Raw genomic sequence first — 17510 nt, forward strand, 5'->3', positions numbered from 1 at the left:
GAACTACAGAAATTTGGCATTGCATAGAACCTGAGCACTAAAATCCTAAAATGAAAAGTCAAAAAGAGGCAAAGAGGCCCATTTAGTCTTTAAGCGAGGCATATTGTGCTGCATGTGTGCAGAAATTTAACTCTGAGGTTTTGCTAAAAATGCCAAAAACTGCAGGATGTGCTTCACTGCTATGTTAAAATGCTGAAATTCCTATAGGAGTGATCAAAATCTGCAGTCACACTGATAAAAATATCTGGAGAAATGGAAAGCCATCTGGAAAGATGCTACACGTTGACCTGGGTTACTTTACATTTTTGCATACAGCATTTTACTTATTGTATATATGGAAATATTAATTTGAAACATAAAACAAAGTTTATTGCTACTTCTCAGTCCAGTATGCAATAAAGATGTGAGATACTAAAATTAGAAAGATGAAATTTTTAATGACAAATTGTTCCTTCCATTCTATATTACTAAAATTGTGTTTATACTGCAAAATATATATTCTTTTAGAATATTTAACTAAATTTTTATTTATGTAGAAAATGAAATATAACATTGTATTTTATCGAATTTAAACCAACAGGAGCATTAAACATGTCAGATGGCATGCAACTTTACTGCATATGTATTTTTAAAATCTATTATTATGACTATTTCGGAATAGCAAATTCTAAAAAAAAAAATTTCATTCGCATATTTAAATATACTGATTAGTACGTTTATTTTGTAAGTCAACATTGCTTAATCCAGGTATCTCTACGAATTGCAAAGTAACACCGTCACTCCATAAGCGAGTTGTGTAGCTCTTTTCCATAGTTTGTCACTATCATTTCAATTTAGTATATTGTATCATAATATATCGTGAAACTACTCAGAAGTATAAAAAGATGGGTATCACGTAAAATGTACAGAAAAAAATGTCTGATAAACGTTTGGTAATCCTGTACGTAATATCACAATGTATTTTATATATCTTGGGAAGCCTGTCACATTATAACTGAAACATTTTAGTAGCCGAAATGTTTAATCGCCTGATTGTACCATCATACGCTTAGGCTTATGATGGTATCTCGTATTATATATATGTCGCTTAGAAAGCCGGGTTAGCAATGCATTTACACTGTATGAATTGAATATGGCTACGGTAATTTAGGCATCATTGAAAACTGTATAACGAAAGGTAAATATATAACTTTCAAAGCACATACACAAGTGTTATGCTAGGTCTAAACTTAATCATTTCTGAAGTACAAAATTAACAAGTTACAGATTCGTGATTTTTACCGCTATGTATTATAATATTTCATGAAATTTAACAGTTTATGAACAAAAATTTACTTACTTGCATTCCCTTCAGACTCCATCTTCTGCAGTCTAGGCGAACGCAGTTCCCGCGTGTCAGCGCAACCCCAGACCAGTCGTTAGTGATTTTCTATCTGGAATTTAACTGAGAATGAGCGAGTCCTAAAAAGTTCAAGCAAAGAATATGTCCAACTCCAACTCTGTATGCCGCGTTTAACCTGCAAAGAATGTACGTTGTTTTCTGGCTACCTCAGTTAGATGCTTCGATGAGCGATGTAGGTAGGGAATTGCTGAAACAAAGAAAGTATTCTTTGGCTGAAATTAGGTTTCGGGAGGCAGGATATCAGGTACTAGGGGCGTGGCCAGTTTCTACGAGATTAGCTTTGAGACATCTGGACGGTTATTCTACGCTACGAGAGTCGACAGCAAGTTGTGGGCCGCCAGATGTCGCTGCTAGTAAAAAACAGGTCTACCCGACATCCTATATTCTCTGAGTACGGAAGTTGTCGAAAGCGCGTGAAAAAATGTTGCCGCGTCGTCAATCAGGGTTGTCCAGTTGACGTACTAAGTAGACAATGACTTTGTATGCGTTTTCGCCGCTGATGTTTTCATATTTAAACGAAGAATACGGTCGTAGATCTCTGAATCGGTGGCGAATTTATAGAAAATATGTTGATGCTTTTGCTCTGCCAAAAGATGTTTTCATTGCGTATTTCAGATTCCCAAAATTTATAGTTATTTTAATTTGGGGTGAACTGAGAGAGTATTTGGAGCCACATTCAGAAAACAAGAACGCAATTTCTACTAGAAGAAAGGTTATACTATTCCTAAAATTATAGATATAAATTGTAATTGTACGCTTTAAAAATGTAGAAGATAATAAGTTTATCAAGCACATAAACCTTCTTCATTTAATACAAATATAGACATCCGATAAGCTTCTACTCGATTTATGTACAGCAAGAATTACGTTTACTTTAAAATCTAACAGTTGAATACCTTACGAATAACACTGTGAACACAAAAATGTCGTTCATTATTACGCGAAATTCACACTACTATAAAATAAAATTAAAAATAATAATAATAATAATTATAAAACTATAAAATAGATTTATAATATTTTTTTCAGTAATTGTACTACTATTAGTGTGATACTTTTAAAAATAAGTTTTAGCCCAGAGGGGCTATTAGTTTCGTTTTGCCATTTTGTGGCGTTTCACGATAAATGGCGTTTCACTTTTCAAATCGTTGCCACCAAGTATTATCGCACTCTATTATATTTAAAGAAATTAAATAATGAGGAATCTGCAGAGCATGAATGTTTCTCGCACCGTGATAAAACAACGGTACCTAGAGCCATGAAATTCTGAATAACGTAATCCTCCATCCTAATAGAGGCATCTGGAGGGCCAAATTTTAACTGGGAATTTGTATTCCTATCCATTTCATATATCATATTTTGTAAAGCATTTATGAGTTTTTGATTAAGAAACCCAACGATTTCAAAGCGAGCAATGGCAAAAAACATTTTCATCTCTAGCGCGCGAGACTATGTATCGGAAATTCTAAAGATATGCTTTTTTTTAATTATATGATATTGCTGTTAAATTGAATTTTATGGTTTAAGTGCGAAAAACATGATATTTAATAAATAAAGGTAACACGCAAAACTTTAAAAAAATGGCCCTTTGAGAGTAATATAAAATCTGAAGGCTTTCATATTTTTTTTTTTTTTTTTTTTTTTTTTTTTGTGTGTGTGTGTGTGTGTGTAATTTTAATACATTTTAAAACTGGTTTTTAAGTGAGGACTTTCTAAGGGAAACTGGCTCGTATACACGTTACACATGGGGAAAGCCACGAAAACGCCGGCCAGCTCGTTCGCGGGATTCGAAACTCGGACCAAATTACCTGCGTTCAGCGACTCTACCGCTCGGCGGCTGGTGGGCTTGTTAGCAGAATTATACTGTATTATTATTGTATTATGCTATAAAGTAACAATGCTAAAAGACTGAGGGTTTGTTCATGGAATAGTACTTTTGTAACCTATTATAGTATTAAAAAATCATTGTTTCTTTGCAAACTTAAAAATAAATAAATAAATAAATAATAAAAATACTGTTCATAGCATTCTCATTTTTATATTAAAAGAGATATTGATTATTATTAGTTTTCTATTTAAAATGTGTCGAAACGCTGGTTTGAAAAGGAACTTGAACTGCAGGAGACCTACACTGATTATTTTTACTTTAGTACTTCCATTGTGAAAATATTACTATCTTTTAATTATTTTCACAGAACAAAATCTTTTGAGAAGGAAGAATAATTAAACTGAGCAGTTCTTATATATATACAAAATTAAAATAACAGCAATGTAATATTGAAAAAAAGATATTAGTAATTGTGTGACAAAAATTGCAAAACGAATTAATCACACATACAGGATAGATTAATTTAATTTTGGTTATATATTTTATATTGAAAAAACATTTTCTTTCGTGTTAATTAATAGAATAAATTATTTAAAATAAAGCATTTTGATGCGTGTCTGATAACTGAATGCAGCAGCAATCGGCCATACTGTAATAGAGAATGAATTTTATTTCTTTTCCTGAAAGAAATAATTTTCATAGAAAAATAAAATAAAAAAGGGAAGAAATATTAAGAAAGAAATATTTTCTTTCTAATTTCTTATTTAAAGAAATATTTTTCAAATAGTAACTGTAAAATAAATTGCGGGAAAACAGTTTTAATGTAAACATGAAAAAAAAAAAAAAAAAAAAAAAAAAAAAAAAAAACTTAGTTTGCTATTAGATTGTAATGCAGATTAATCATATTATAAATTTAAATAATTAAAATGGTTTATTTCTAAAAGGATTTGAAGTAAGCTTAATTCATTTACTCTTATCTATTTACCATTGCTTTCGTGGTATCCCATATCACTTTTTATTTTTTAGCTCTAAATTCCTGCGTTAACTTTCCCATTAAAAAACGAGATTTTCTTTCACATAACACAGCAGCATATTCAGCATGTATTGGTCATAATACTGTTTTGTGCAATTTTTTCGAACTACAAATGCAGCGGGTGAGTTAGTGAAATAATAGGAGAATATTCCTAGAACTTCAGCCAGCGCGCGCTATAAATTTCGTCACTCGGTCTGTACTGCGATTGGTCTAAAGCTCCTTGAAGCCTTGTCCCCTTCCAGTAAAGTTAAATGGACCCATCCGCCCACCAACTGAGGACTACAGAATGGCTTTCTCCGGTAAGTTGTGATGGCTGTCTATACCGGTTTTTTTGAGTCAATATTGTTCGCTTAAGTTGTAGACAGATCCAGTGATCATAGAATAAGCGTCCTGAGTGGTGAATAGTTATCTGGGTATCGGTAGGCTGAAAAATCGTACCTTTACAGAAGATAATTCGCGTATAGACAAACCAACAGTATTAAAATAAGTGGGTTGCAATCCTAATGATGACTAAAATGTATTCAAGTCCAAATGTGCAGGAATATGTACAGATAAATATTTACATTCTAGGGGCGTTGCATAGTGTGTCACAGAGGAAGTCACCCTCCCGGGTGCATATTTCACAAGTGCACATCAGCGTACCCACTGAGGGAGGGGTTTCCAAAATTTGCCAATGAGCTTCTATTGCTCTTGTGACGCTAAATCTTCGGGGGGGGGATTATCTCCAGTGCGCGTTATCGGAAATTTTTAAAATATGCTGCTTTTAAATATATTGTGACTTTGCAGTTGAATCGAATTTTATAAGCCGTAAACGCCTAAATAAAGTAAACGCACAAAATCCTAATAATAAACAGACAAAAAAGTTTTGTAAAGCCAACTTAGTAAGAAAAGTGATTATTGATATGATGAGCCGAGAAAAGACGGGAAGGGGGGAGAATTGATGCTAACACTTCAACGCTGCATCGGGAATTCTAAATGTATACTGCCATGCTGCTTTGAAAATTTTTTGAATTTTGCTGTTGAAATATATATGGCGTAAGTGCGAAGAAATTGGAGTTTAATAATAAAGCTAAAAGACAAAAAATTAAAGCCGTTAGTTGGAGTGAGGGTAACAGCAGACTGGTAGAGTTTCCAATTTTATTATTATTTATTTACTTCATATTCAAGATTAAGGTATTAATATTAAAGTATTTAAAAACATATCATTTTTAATTCTGTGTATGTGATACTAAGCCTCTACATTTTAATTTATTAATTGTGAACATATGTTAAATGTGGGAATTTTGTTACAAAAATATACAAGTTGTATCAGATATATTAAGTGTTTAATTTTTTCCCAAATTTCTTTAAAATATTTGGAAAGCCTAAATTGATTATTAGCGTGAATTGATAGATTGAAATTTTGAAAAATTTTTAGTTAATAGTATATAGCATATGTTAATTTTTATACATATGGTTTAAATTTTATATCATTTCTAATTATGTCTTGCCATAATTAAATTTCGCACATTTCTATGAATCTTTATGTAGTAAAAAGGAGTAAAAGTTCTGTTTCTTGATTCCTTGCATCTTAATTTAAATGGTATCTTTAAATGTGAATTGTTTAAAGTCATTTCCTTCGAGATAATGTATTTTAAATGCTACATTATATACACAATGCGTTTATAAAGATTTAGGTCTTAAATTTAGGCCCACTAGTGACCGAACGGCAGTCGCCGAACGCTGCGTTTTCCAAATTGGGGCTTCATAATCAGCCAATGCACATTCTCCTTGATACCTTGCGCTATGAATGGCGAAACGCTTTTTAAAATCTTCGAACCAATCTTTACTTGCCTCAAAATCTGGGTTGACAGAGGATTCTCAATGTTCTTTAAGGTGCGTGTAAATTTTGAGTGCTTTATGTTTAATGATATTACCATTCAACGAAATTCTTTTCTGACAATCCAAATGCTGAGTCATTTTCTCAATTATTGGCGGCGGGGGGGGGCCGAGCTACAAGTTTTGCGAATTCGAAGATCCTGCAGCAACAGCACTTCTGATCTTTTTTTCATTTTCCTTAATATTCCGGACTGTAGTTTTATTCAAATTAAGACTTTTTCCAATGTGAGATACCTTTTCTCATTTTAAAAGACGATCCAAGATTTTTATCTTTACTTACAAAGAAATTAATTTTCTCTTAAACGTTGTTTGTTTATTTTTATCGGACATGTTTTGGGACTGAAGCTTAATGTCTCAACGCAAAAAAGGTATTCTTTAACACACCGTGTCTCTATGCAGACTGACGACCAGGGGCGTGAGACATTTTTGTTTTCAGGCCATGTGCAGATGAGGATTCGAATTTTGGAAGTCGAACGTTCAGGTTGTGAGTTTTGGAGCTTTTATTGTGACCTCATCTTGTTCATTTTCTGCGATAGTGAGGTTCCTTCATTGTTAGCTTGTGACTGTGGTCTTTTGTGACTGGGTATTGTTTCCATCGAGCTATACTTGACGGTCATGGGAAGGAAACGATTTTCCCTTGTTATCGGTTAAAAATTTAACGATCGGTCTCCATCATGTGGCTCGTCTCCCTGAGGATTTTTGTTCTTACGGGAACCGGATCTTAGAAGACAACGGGCAGGACTTACAAAACAAGGATCCTTATATGTTGAAAACCTTTAAACGACTGAAAAGTTTGGAAAGAGAGGAAATAGGAATTACTTCCGTCCCCTTCAATTGCCATTTCAATGTGAAACTACTACTCTTTTGAAACTCTTCAGGATGCCTTTGTTAATTTTCAGATAACAGACTAGGGAGAAGGTCATCCGAAGAGCGGTAGGACTCAGTGGAGCGGTGCTTTGGTACACCAGGATACCTGGGCCGAAGGCCCTACCCCTTGTAGATCATTTTAGACAATGCGAACCACATTCAAAACAATTAACCTGACTAATGAGATCTTAATTAATTTTTTTTCTTCTCTTTTTTTCTTTCTTTCTTTTTTTTAAGCCATTTGAGTTATAAGTCTAATTCAAATTAATTTCTAATTGTAGCTGTAAAGAACAGAAAGCTGCCGAGCGGTGATTCCTAAAAGATAAGATGTAAATTGGCAGAAGTGCACAAAGTGTTACCAGCCCTTGATAAATAATAAGAGGTCACAGGTAAAAAGAAATTAAAGATATATATATATAAGAATGCCATACGGTAAATAAAAGATACGATATAAAAATGCAATACAATAAATAGAAAAGAAGGTGCTCAATACAAAACATATAAACATACTAATCAGAAATGCATTACTATGGTATGCTGCAAGCTTACATTATCCATTCGTTAAGAATGGCCAGTGGTCGATTTTCATTCTCCAGGTCGTACTATCATAATCAGGGATCTTAATGGCAGGGTTGTTGATTGCGAGCTGCCTGCTGTAATAAAATGATTTGAGGGGGCGCATGCCCAGTTCCTCATGTATCTTGTTGTTACTCACATACCAAGGTGCGTTGACAATTTGGCGTAGCATACAATTTTGTGCCACTTGAAGTACGCCCAGACAGGGCATGCATAGCATAGTAATGGACGCAAAATGGATTTATAAATGAGTAACTTATTATCTATTGATAAAACACTGTTTCGAGCAATTAAGGGGAAGAGTTTAGCTTTACGTGCTCGAAAACTTGTTGATAATATTTGTAATGTGAGGGTTCCATGACAAGGTTTTACTGAGGTAAGAAAAGCTACCCCAAAAGAGCGGTAGGGAAGTGTATAAGAACTTAACATTTCTACTTGGACCTTCAACTTCGGACTGCAGCGGCAGGTGGTGTTTCTGTCCTGCTTTTTCGTCTTATCTTTCTCCCCGCTCTAAGAACTTTCGTCTCACAGTGTGTTTACAGAGTTATTCCTCACCCACTTTCGAACAATGCACGGAATCGAAAATCGTCATCACGTTATTTTGGGTTAGCGATGACACGCGGGTACCCAAGCTTGGGAAACTCTTCGAGTTTGGCCTGAGTCGACAATGACTATAAAAATATTAAATAAATTAAAAGAATTCGATGTTTATTTATTTTACTTAAAGGCTAATTGAATTCGACGACATTCTTTCGTAACAGATTAGTGTAACATGTTTTTTATTTTATAATTTTGTTACAAATGCTATGCAGAGAAATTTTCACTCCAATTATTTGTAACTTTAGAAATATGATATTAAAATTATCAGATAGTTTTATTACTTTAGAATCTCAGTCCAAAAATTATACAAAAAATTCATTAAACTACAATTATTTTTATGATAACTTATGCAAATAATATAATATTACGAATTGCAATTGACAATATTGAAAACAAGTATTGTCTAAAATTCTGGGACTAAAATAGCATTTAAAAAAAAATTAGTGATCAATACTTTTTACAGTTACACACATAGAAATGCTAATCAACATCAGAAATCTTTCAAAACTGATATTTTATTTTTAATTAAGTACAAATGCAAAAAGACAGTAAAGAGGAATAATTCACATTATAATTAACAGTAAGTGATTGTTGATCATTTATCGGTAATATTAAGAATATTGGAGAATATGTTCATTGATTTCCTAAAATGGATCGATATAAAAAGTGAAAAACGTATATATATATATATATTTTAAAAGGAGAAATAAACAACACCAAATGATAACTTGGACGGTATAGAAAGAAATAGAAAAATTCGAGAAATTCGTATGTAAAAAACGTGAGTATTTTTACATTTTCAAGCTGCTCGGTTGCGCCATTCTTGGAATGCGAAAATTACTTAACCGCTTAATGCACCAAGTGTAGCGGCGCTAAACACTTGTAGCACCATCCTACTAGTGTTTAGCGGTCGGCCGCTATTGGGTAAGGTGTTGGTGTATTTAATTATGGCAAAGCACACGAGGGCTATCTGCTTAAGGGGAGGGATGCCTTTCGTGGAGGACTTTCTAAGGGAAACTGGCTCGTCTACACGTTACACATGGGGAAAACCACGAAAACGCCCATGCAGTCAGCCCGTTCGCGGGATTCGAACCTCGGACCGAACTACCAGTGTTCAGCGACTTTACCGCTCGGCCGCTGGTGGGCCGCTGTTGGGTAAGACAGCTATATGACCAGTAAGTATAAGCCAATTTCAATGAATATTTGAATGTACAGCCATTTGAAAAACAACACATTTCATGAACTGGCTTACTGTTATTTGCATTTCCATCATACACTACAGTGCATCATATACAACTATCACAGCTGGAAGCATCAGTTTGTATCAATGAGTATCAAACCATAGACCTTTTAGTTCATACATAAGTACTTTAACAAGCGTGTACAAAAACCTCTCAAATGTGTGCATGGGTACTAAATAGGCCTTCCCTTTTCTATCAGCAATTAAGACAGAACTCAGTTTGTGAACCACAAATGAAACTGAACAGATCTGTGAAAGATAACAACAAACCGGATATACGAATGAAGACTGGCTTCGATATAAATTAGCCTTTGTGTAGATACGTAGAGGGAGGGAGTACAGCTCCTAATATGCAATTTGCATCATGTCCATTACCATTACAATGACGAAAACCATTTATTGCTAGAATTGGAAAAACCTTAGTTTTAGTTGGATATTTTATTTTGTCTTTGTACCCTACTGCTTTATCGAGTAACTTCATTGACTACTTCTTATCGATTGCTTTATAATCTGTGAAGCATGTTCCTAGGCCGGATGCTAAATCAGTGCCGATAGATCGTACCATTTTTCGCAAATTTGCTGCTTTTGGCAAACTTGTGCAATTAAACTTTATGTGTCTGATTTTGCAAAATGTTTGCAACTCCATTATTTCCTTGTGCTACTTTTTGACTCTTCAATTACTCAATTCGTGTTTCGTCATTCCATATAGGCAACAGGAGTGCTACATGATGAGGCTATAAGTGTACTATTAGGAATTCTAGGAGAAGTGCATGGCATTTGCTTTAAACAAACATTATTATGGCTGAATATTACATAGCTAAATTCTGTCAGAACACAAAAATCTATCAATAGTCTTGCTATCACTTTTTTAATTAAAAAAGAAAGCTTGAATAAATCGACTGCTCATTTAAAATATTTTAATATCTCATATATCAGTTTCATATATCAGTGCAGTTTCTTTGTAGAGTGTGCTGTTGATCATTAGATAGTTATTATCATGCACACTAGTCTTTCATCCTTCCATACAATAAGTCGTTTAAGTACAAAAGTCACTTCTCCTTTGCGTAGACTGATGGACTTTTCAATTGGACAACCTTTGAGAAACCACGGTTTTCTCATATGATATGTACCCACTCTTACTTTCAAAAAGCATTCTAGCTAAAAATTCTATATTTCATTATCTTTGCCAGACTAAAATGCTCTGAAGCTAAAGCATCCTCTATACAGTACCACTGCTTCATCTTGAGATAACTCCTTTTCGGTTATGTATAGAGATTGAAATTTTGGAATAACATAAATCCAAAAGCTGTCTAATTTTGCATAGTTTGTCTCCAGTAGATGTATTTTGTGTAATATCATTCAGATAGAAAAAGTAAGAATTTGGTCATTCAAGGATATAGGATTCAGGATATCAATGAATTTTGATAGCATTTTGGATGAATGCCTTAGCTGTGGTGGTTGCGGCTGAAAAATTAATTACAAAGATCTCAGCAAAATAAAGTACTGAAAATTATCAATATGCAGGTGTTTTATTCAGTGAGGGCGTGAAATTAAGAACCATGATCCTCCATGTACAATTCCAAGAAAGTTAACATTTCTAACAAACCAGATTACCAACAGTTCATAGAAAGGTATTTAAAAATAATTTGTTTTATATTAAGTGAACTAGTTCTTTTTAAGGCAATTTCAGTTATGAAATATTTCAAACCTTTTTTGCTCCTCTGGAGTATGGTATTTGATTCTTTTAATGTTACTTTGTGCACAGACTAAGTGCTCTTTTTTCGCCATAACCTAAAATAAAAATCAAAGAGTAAATACTAACAAAAGCCAGAACAGTAGTAGGAAAGTGACAGTTCACCAACAGGAGGCGTTGCGCGGTGCAAGCTCGAAGGCGGAGCGCGGAGCAAAGCACGCGGAGGCGCAGCAGATAAGAAGGAATGTTTCCGGATTCTTTATTTAGTGGATAAGATGACGTCACACTTTGATAAAAGATTATCTTTGATTAATTTTCCGGAAGTTTTTGCTAATCGATGTTTTAGCCTTTGTATTTTTTTCTTCGTATTCCAGCTATTTTAGGCCGTATACAATGCTTATTTCCTTAACGACGCTTATTTTCCAATTTAATGATTGATTCAGAAGGCCTTAATTTTAGATGTAATTTTTTTTAATGTTTCCGTATATTTTAAGCATTATAATTTCCTATATACTCAGGATTTCACCTTATTTCTTCTGTTCATAATAACACATTCACTTTCCGTAATCTTAATTACATGACTCATTTTTATTACTAAATTCATTTTACCCAGAGTCTTTTCATACTTGTTAGCCAATACTTTTAACTTATTTCTTATATTTTACGACAGTAATTTTAAATCACGCGTTTTTGAGTATTATATTATTCAAAGTTAGATGTAATTTTAAACTTTTTTTCGTTCTTTTTAACGTAAGTGATCTTCAACATGTTCTGTATTTCTTATATTTTCTGATCATATAGATGACCTTTACTTAATTTTAGATGTAAAATTTAGCTTATTTTATACATTTTAAGCTTCATAATATTTAATGTACTCTAATTTTTAACCAATTTATATTTTCACACTATATACATGACTATTATTTGATTCTTTTGATAGATTTTAATCTTCATAATTTCTAATATAGTCTCAATTTTCCTACATTTTAGATCATATGCCTGACTTTCATTTAATTTTTGATGTAAATTTTAATTTCTTTTCTACTTTTTAACATTTTTAGTTTCCAACCTACTCTGAGTTTTAACTAATTTACTATATTTTCACACTATGTACATGACTTTCACTTAATTTTTAACTACTTTCATACGTTTTAACCTTCGTAATTTCAAACAAGCTCTTAATTTTAGGTTAATTCCGCTATTTTCTGACCATATATATGAGCTTTATGTAATTTTAGATATTATTTTTAACATGTTTCGTACATTTTGAGCCTTCATAATTTTCAAAGTACTTTAATTTTAAACTTGTTCATCATATTTTCTTACCATATACCTAACTTGTACTTAATTTTAGATATAAATTTCAACTTCTTTTGTATTTTTTAACTTTTTTTAGTTTCCAATATACTTTGAATTTAACTAATTTGCTATATTTTCTGATCATGCACATGACTTTCATTTAATTTTTGACTACTTTCATACGTTTTAACCTTCCTAATTTCAAACAGGCTCTTAAGTTTAGCTTAATTCCTCGATTTTCTTATCATATATGGGCTTTATTTAATTTTAAATGCTATTTTTAACTTGTTTAATAATTTAATAGTTTAATTAACTTTAATTTTAAAAGTACTATAATTTTGAACTTGTTTATTACGTTTTCCTACCATATACATGAATTTTAATTAATTTTAGGTGTAATTTTAATTTATTTCTGACACTTATTTTCTTCCTAGTTTTCAACATCCTCTAAATTTCAACTCTTTTTTTATAATTTCTGATTTTAATCACGCATTTGATAATACTATTTCAGCTAAATTTACATGTTTAAATGTCTTAAGTATAGAGATAGTTTTCCATTAAGGATTTTATTTTACAACCTTTAATTATTATTTATATCCAATGCGTTGAATAGCCCTTAGTCTGTATTTTATACTACTATTTTAATTTGCAAATTCTACAATTTATCACCCTGCAGTATTCTTACCATGACTAATTCTACTATTTTACGAGTTTAATATTTCTTGCATATTCTGGTATTACTATAAAGTTTTTACATCATTTATATCTGAATGCATGCTTTTAAGCTCGTCTGTGTTACAATGTTCGGTTTTGAATCTCGATTCTCATTAATTTAGTTTCATAGATTCCGAGTTTTTAGAATGAAATTTCCACTTTCATTCATAATTTTAGAACCATATACGCTGTTTCGTGTACTCATACAGAAACCTTCTTATTATTTTGAACGCTTAATGCTTAATACCTTTTAATTCAGTAGTTTTTGCTAATTGACTACACCTTAAAACACTTTAAATGTCTCCATTATGCAAATTTTCACTTTATTACCTTTCTCCTACACTAAGTACGGATATTTCTGCCTTCGTGGACAACTTTCATGTGAAATTAACGATTATTTACGTTATATGTATAAAAGAAAGTCCTAAGATAAACATTTTTAGGATCGAATTAAATGTGAATGACCATCGATTTCACCACTTGAAATAATGTTTAATTGATATAATTTTATTTCTAGTGCATAATGTTAACACATTTCTTCGAACCTAGTTCAGTTCCAACTGAATTTCCCTAGATAATTGCATATATAGTCTATTTTTTAATTTCTTATACTAGGATTTTCTTTCGTGAGTGTCAGTTTTCATTAATTTCTTCTGTTATGAACGAAATCTTGTGAAACACTACCATACCTTTACACAACCTATATCATTACCAATATACCTATTATTACAGAAGAAACCAAAGAAAGAAACAGTAAGAGACGCTTTACCCAAATCTTCAGCTATATTTTCGAATTTTTTAACGTTCATCCATCTCGAATACAAAAATTTCTTCATAAAAATACTAATTATATCAGTTAAATATTCTTTACTAATATTTATTTAATGAGGAACAACCCCTTTTCAATAAAAAATTACACCCAAATAAGTGTTTCATTTTCCTATAATTGTACATATAAGTTTGCATTATAGGAACTTTCTATGCATTTTCGAGAACTGTAATTTAACTAATGTTGCTACAGATTATATTTTTCGAAGAGAAAAACTCTAAAAGCTATCAAAATCATTCGTCTTTTACTGCAGTATTTCGCCAGCACCGAATACCTATCTCAGAACTATTTTCTTAAGAACTAAATACGAAAAAAGCATTGTCCTCTGTAGAACATTTACTGCTTTACTCCAAATAAGGATATAACCTTTATCAAATGTAAGCTTTTTTATCCAGAATTCTAACAAATTTTAGAAAACGTGCCATAGAAAGCAACTTATTTACCTAAAAATGAGTCTTAACAGATTCTTATCGGCTTCAGATTTACTATCTGGGAAAAACCTGAAGTTCACTTTATCTAGCCTTGTCATTATACACATAAAAACCAGGAATCATTGTGTAGTACAATCAGAATTTAGATAATTTAATACTGATTCAGATAATTTAATACTGATTCAGATAATTTAATACTGATTGAAATAATTTTAATTAACTTTCCATTAGGATTTTTAAACGATAAACATATTTATGCTACATAGTATTAGATTAGTTACAAACATTATTAGGGGGAAATGCAATTAAATATCCAAGACCCCCATACTCACTAAGAAAGTCCCACTCATTAGGAATAGTAAAACTTTATGCATATTTCTATGAAATGTGAAATCTTGTAAAGGTTTAGCATAAAACCTGACTAACAAATTATTTCCTATAAGCAATATACGGTTAAAAAGAGTATTCATATGGTAACTTATTAACCCTTAAGATGTAAGAGTAAGGTAATGAAAAAAATGTTTTTAGGAATTTTCCTTCGAAAAGAAGGAAAATTCCTAAAAACATTTTTTTCTCTTCTATCCGCTTCTCTTCTATCCGCTTATATGAAAGAGAATATTCAATGAAACTTCCCACTTTTTTCTTATGAAGGCATACCCATATCCCCTAATAGAAAAAAAAAAAAAAAGAAACCGGAGCATTACACTTTTCCATAGATTCAGCTTTACACTTAACTTTCATGGGAAAAAGAAAATGATTTTATTAAAAAAATAGGTTATCTTCTACTATTAGACCCTGAAACAATCACGATCAGACCTATCGAACTAGAAGATGAACCGGATTTATCGTATGATGTGATACATTTCTAGTATTCTTTTCCGAAAATAGAAGTTTATATTTTTCATACGCAAATTATTAAAACGAATCAATGATATTTTATACCATTATTAATTAACATTTTTTACTGCACAAAACTATTTTAAGTGTCATATTGGAAGCTCAACATCCATAAATTTCACATAATACTAAAGTTACACAGTGCAAACTAGAAGAAAGCTGCATAATCTATATTACATACAGAACATAGGCTACAATGCTCAAAGACCTATTTAAAGAATACATTAAACTTTTCAAAAATTGAATCCTATTTTATATAATTCTATGCATATTTCATATATTAAGCTCATTTCATGTTTTTAGAAATGTAGAATCATGTTTTTCAAGATGATGGCCAGTATATCCAACCTTATGGAAATGAGTCATCCAAGGTAAGATGGGCTAGTTTGATTATCTTAAACTGGTAAACTGGTTTGATTAGGAAAGTGAGAGCCTGTTAAACTACCACTACTAGGATATCTAGTTTAACAAGGCTTCGCTTCCCTAATCGCGTGTTTACCAGTTTAAGATAATAAAACTACCTTATCTTACCTTAGAATGAACTAGAATGTGAAACTTAAATAAGGAACCATATTCGTTTTAATGGAATCTAGCTGACGGAAGACACAGTGGTTTTCATACTTTCTTATCCTCCCGCCCATTTTATGCCAACAGTTTTAATGATAAGCAGTTTAAGCGAATGATAATCAAAATTAATTGTAATACACATTTTAAAGGTTTAATACTTTTTTTTTTATATATTAACTAGCAGAATTACGCAATGCCAGTTAAGTTAGATTGAGAGTAATGTATCTAACAACAGAGAGAACGATATCGCCGAGCTGCTCAAACTAATAACGATGCAAAAAATACGACTCGTAGTCATACATTTTTCAGTCTGATGCGATATGGAACTCACATCAAAAATTTTGACAGAAAAATAAACTTACTCTCTCTCATTATATCAGTAACAACGGCACGCAATTTTGAATGATTTTCATTTTTCTAATGAAATGGTCGTAAAAGCTCCAGTTCCATCCAATATTTCACCTATATTCAATTTTAGTCGATTAAATGTGGCAAAAAGTTGATCGTAATTTACATACACATTCTTTGTATATACAGATTTTATAAAACTTACAAATTTTTTATCAACAAACTCTACCATTTGAAAGCAAACAGCAGCACCACTTTTTGAAATAAAGCATTTTTATTTCCAACGCGCGAGACTGTTGCCACTTGGAAAAATAAGATAAACGTCTAAACTGAGTTTTTGTCACATACGAAATGCATTGAAAGAGCGAAAATTAGTAATATATTAGCACTGGACTAGGAAACAAACTTTCAAAGATTAATACAGTAATAAGAAAATTAATCAAAAAGTATAACATGTATAAATATTTCTTCGCAATAAGTTATGAATGTTTTCGTTTCAGTAGAATGAACTCAGAAAGTATAAATTTGTTAATGAATCACTCATTTCAGCCTTTAAGATTTTATTAAAAGATGCAATGTACACGTTCACTTGAAATGTAATGCAGTAAGTGAAAATATAACTCTGGTTCATCAATTCAATATATTAGTTATGTACGGTTAATTATTCATTTCGAATATGATAAAGAAGAAACTTTTGAGTCACACTGAAACATATTTACAAAACAATGATTCTTATTTTAATACTAATTTAAATCAAAGCGCTGATGTTTCTTATGAAGATGAGGTATTTCCTTGGGCATGTTTCTAATGAAATTATTATATAAACTTCTTTTAAGAAAGAAATAGACTTCACGAGAAAATCTATGACAATGCAAGTCAGTTATCGTGGTGATTTAGAGAAAATATTCAAAGTCTGTATGAGCTGGGTTAAAAGTCTCTTTTTCTACATACGACTACGTCAATGTCAGAGAAAATTAATCTATCGCTATAGAATACTAACATAAAAATTCCATTTCTTTTCTTAATTTCATGTTCAGCGTAGTAGTATTGTTGAAGTTAAATCTTCCAAACGTGTAATAAAATTAGTAAATCAAATAATATAACTATTTAGTAAAAATTTTTTCTCAAGACGAGGCATTGTAAACGCTAAATAGGAAAATATTCGAAAATTTAATGATTTGCAATGGTAGTAATGTAAAAAATGGTAATATTCAAAAGTGTTCAAAAAAAAAAAAAAAAAAAAAACGGTTTATGAAAACGCGAACACATCACAGCCATCCGCAAATAACTTCCGTCAAAACTGAAAAT

The sequence above is a fragment of the Stegodyphus dumicola genome, chromosome 9 (assembly GCF_044657685.1).
Source record: "Stegodyphus dumicola isolate Sdum_Otavi_A_Nest chromosome 9, ASM4465768v1".
In the NCBI taxonomy this organism is placed as follows: domain Eukaryota; kingdom Metazoa; phylum Arthropoda; class Arachnida; order Araneae; family Eresidae; genus Stegodyphus; species Stegodyphus dumicola.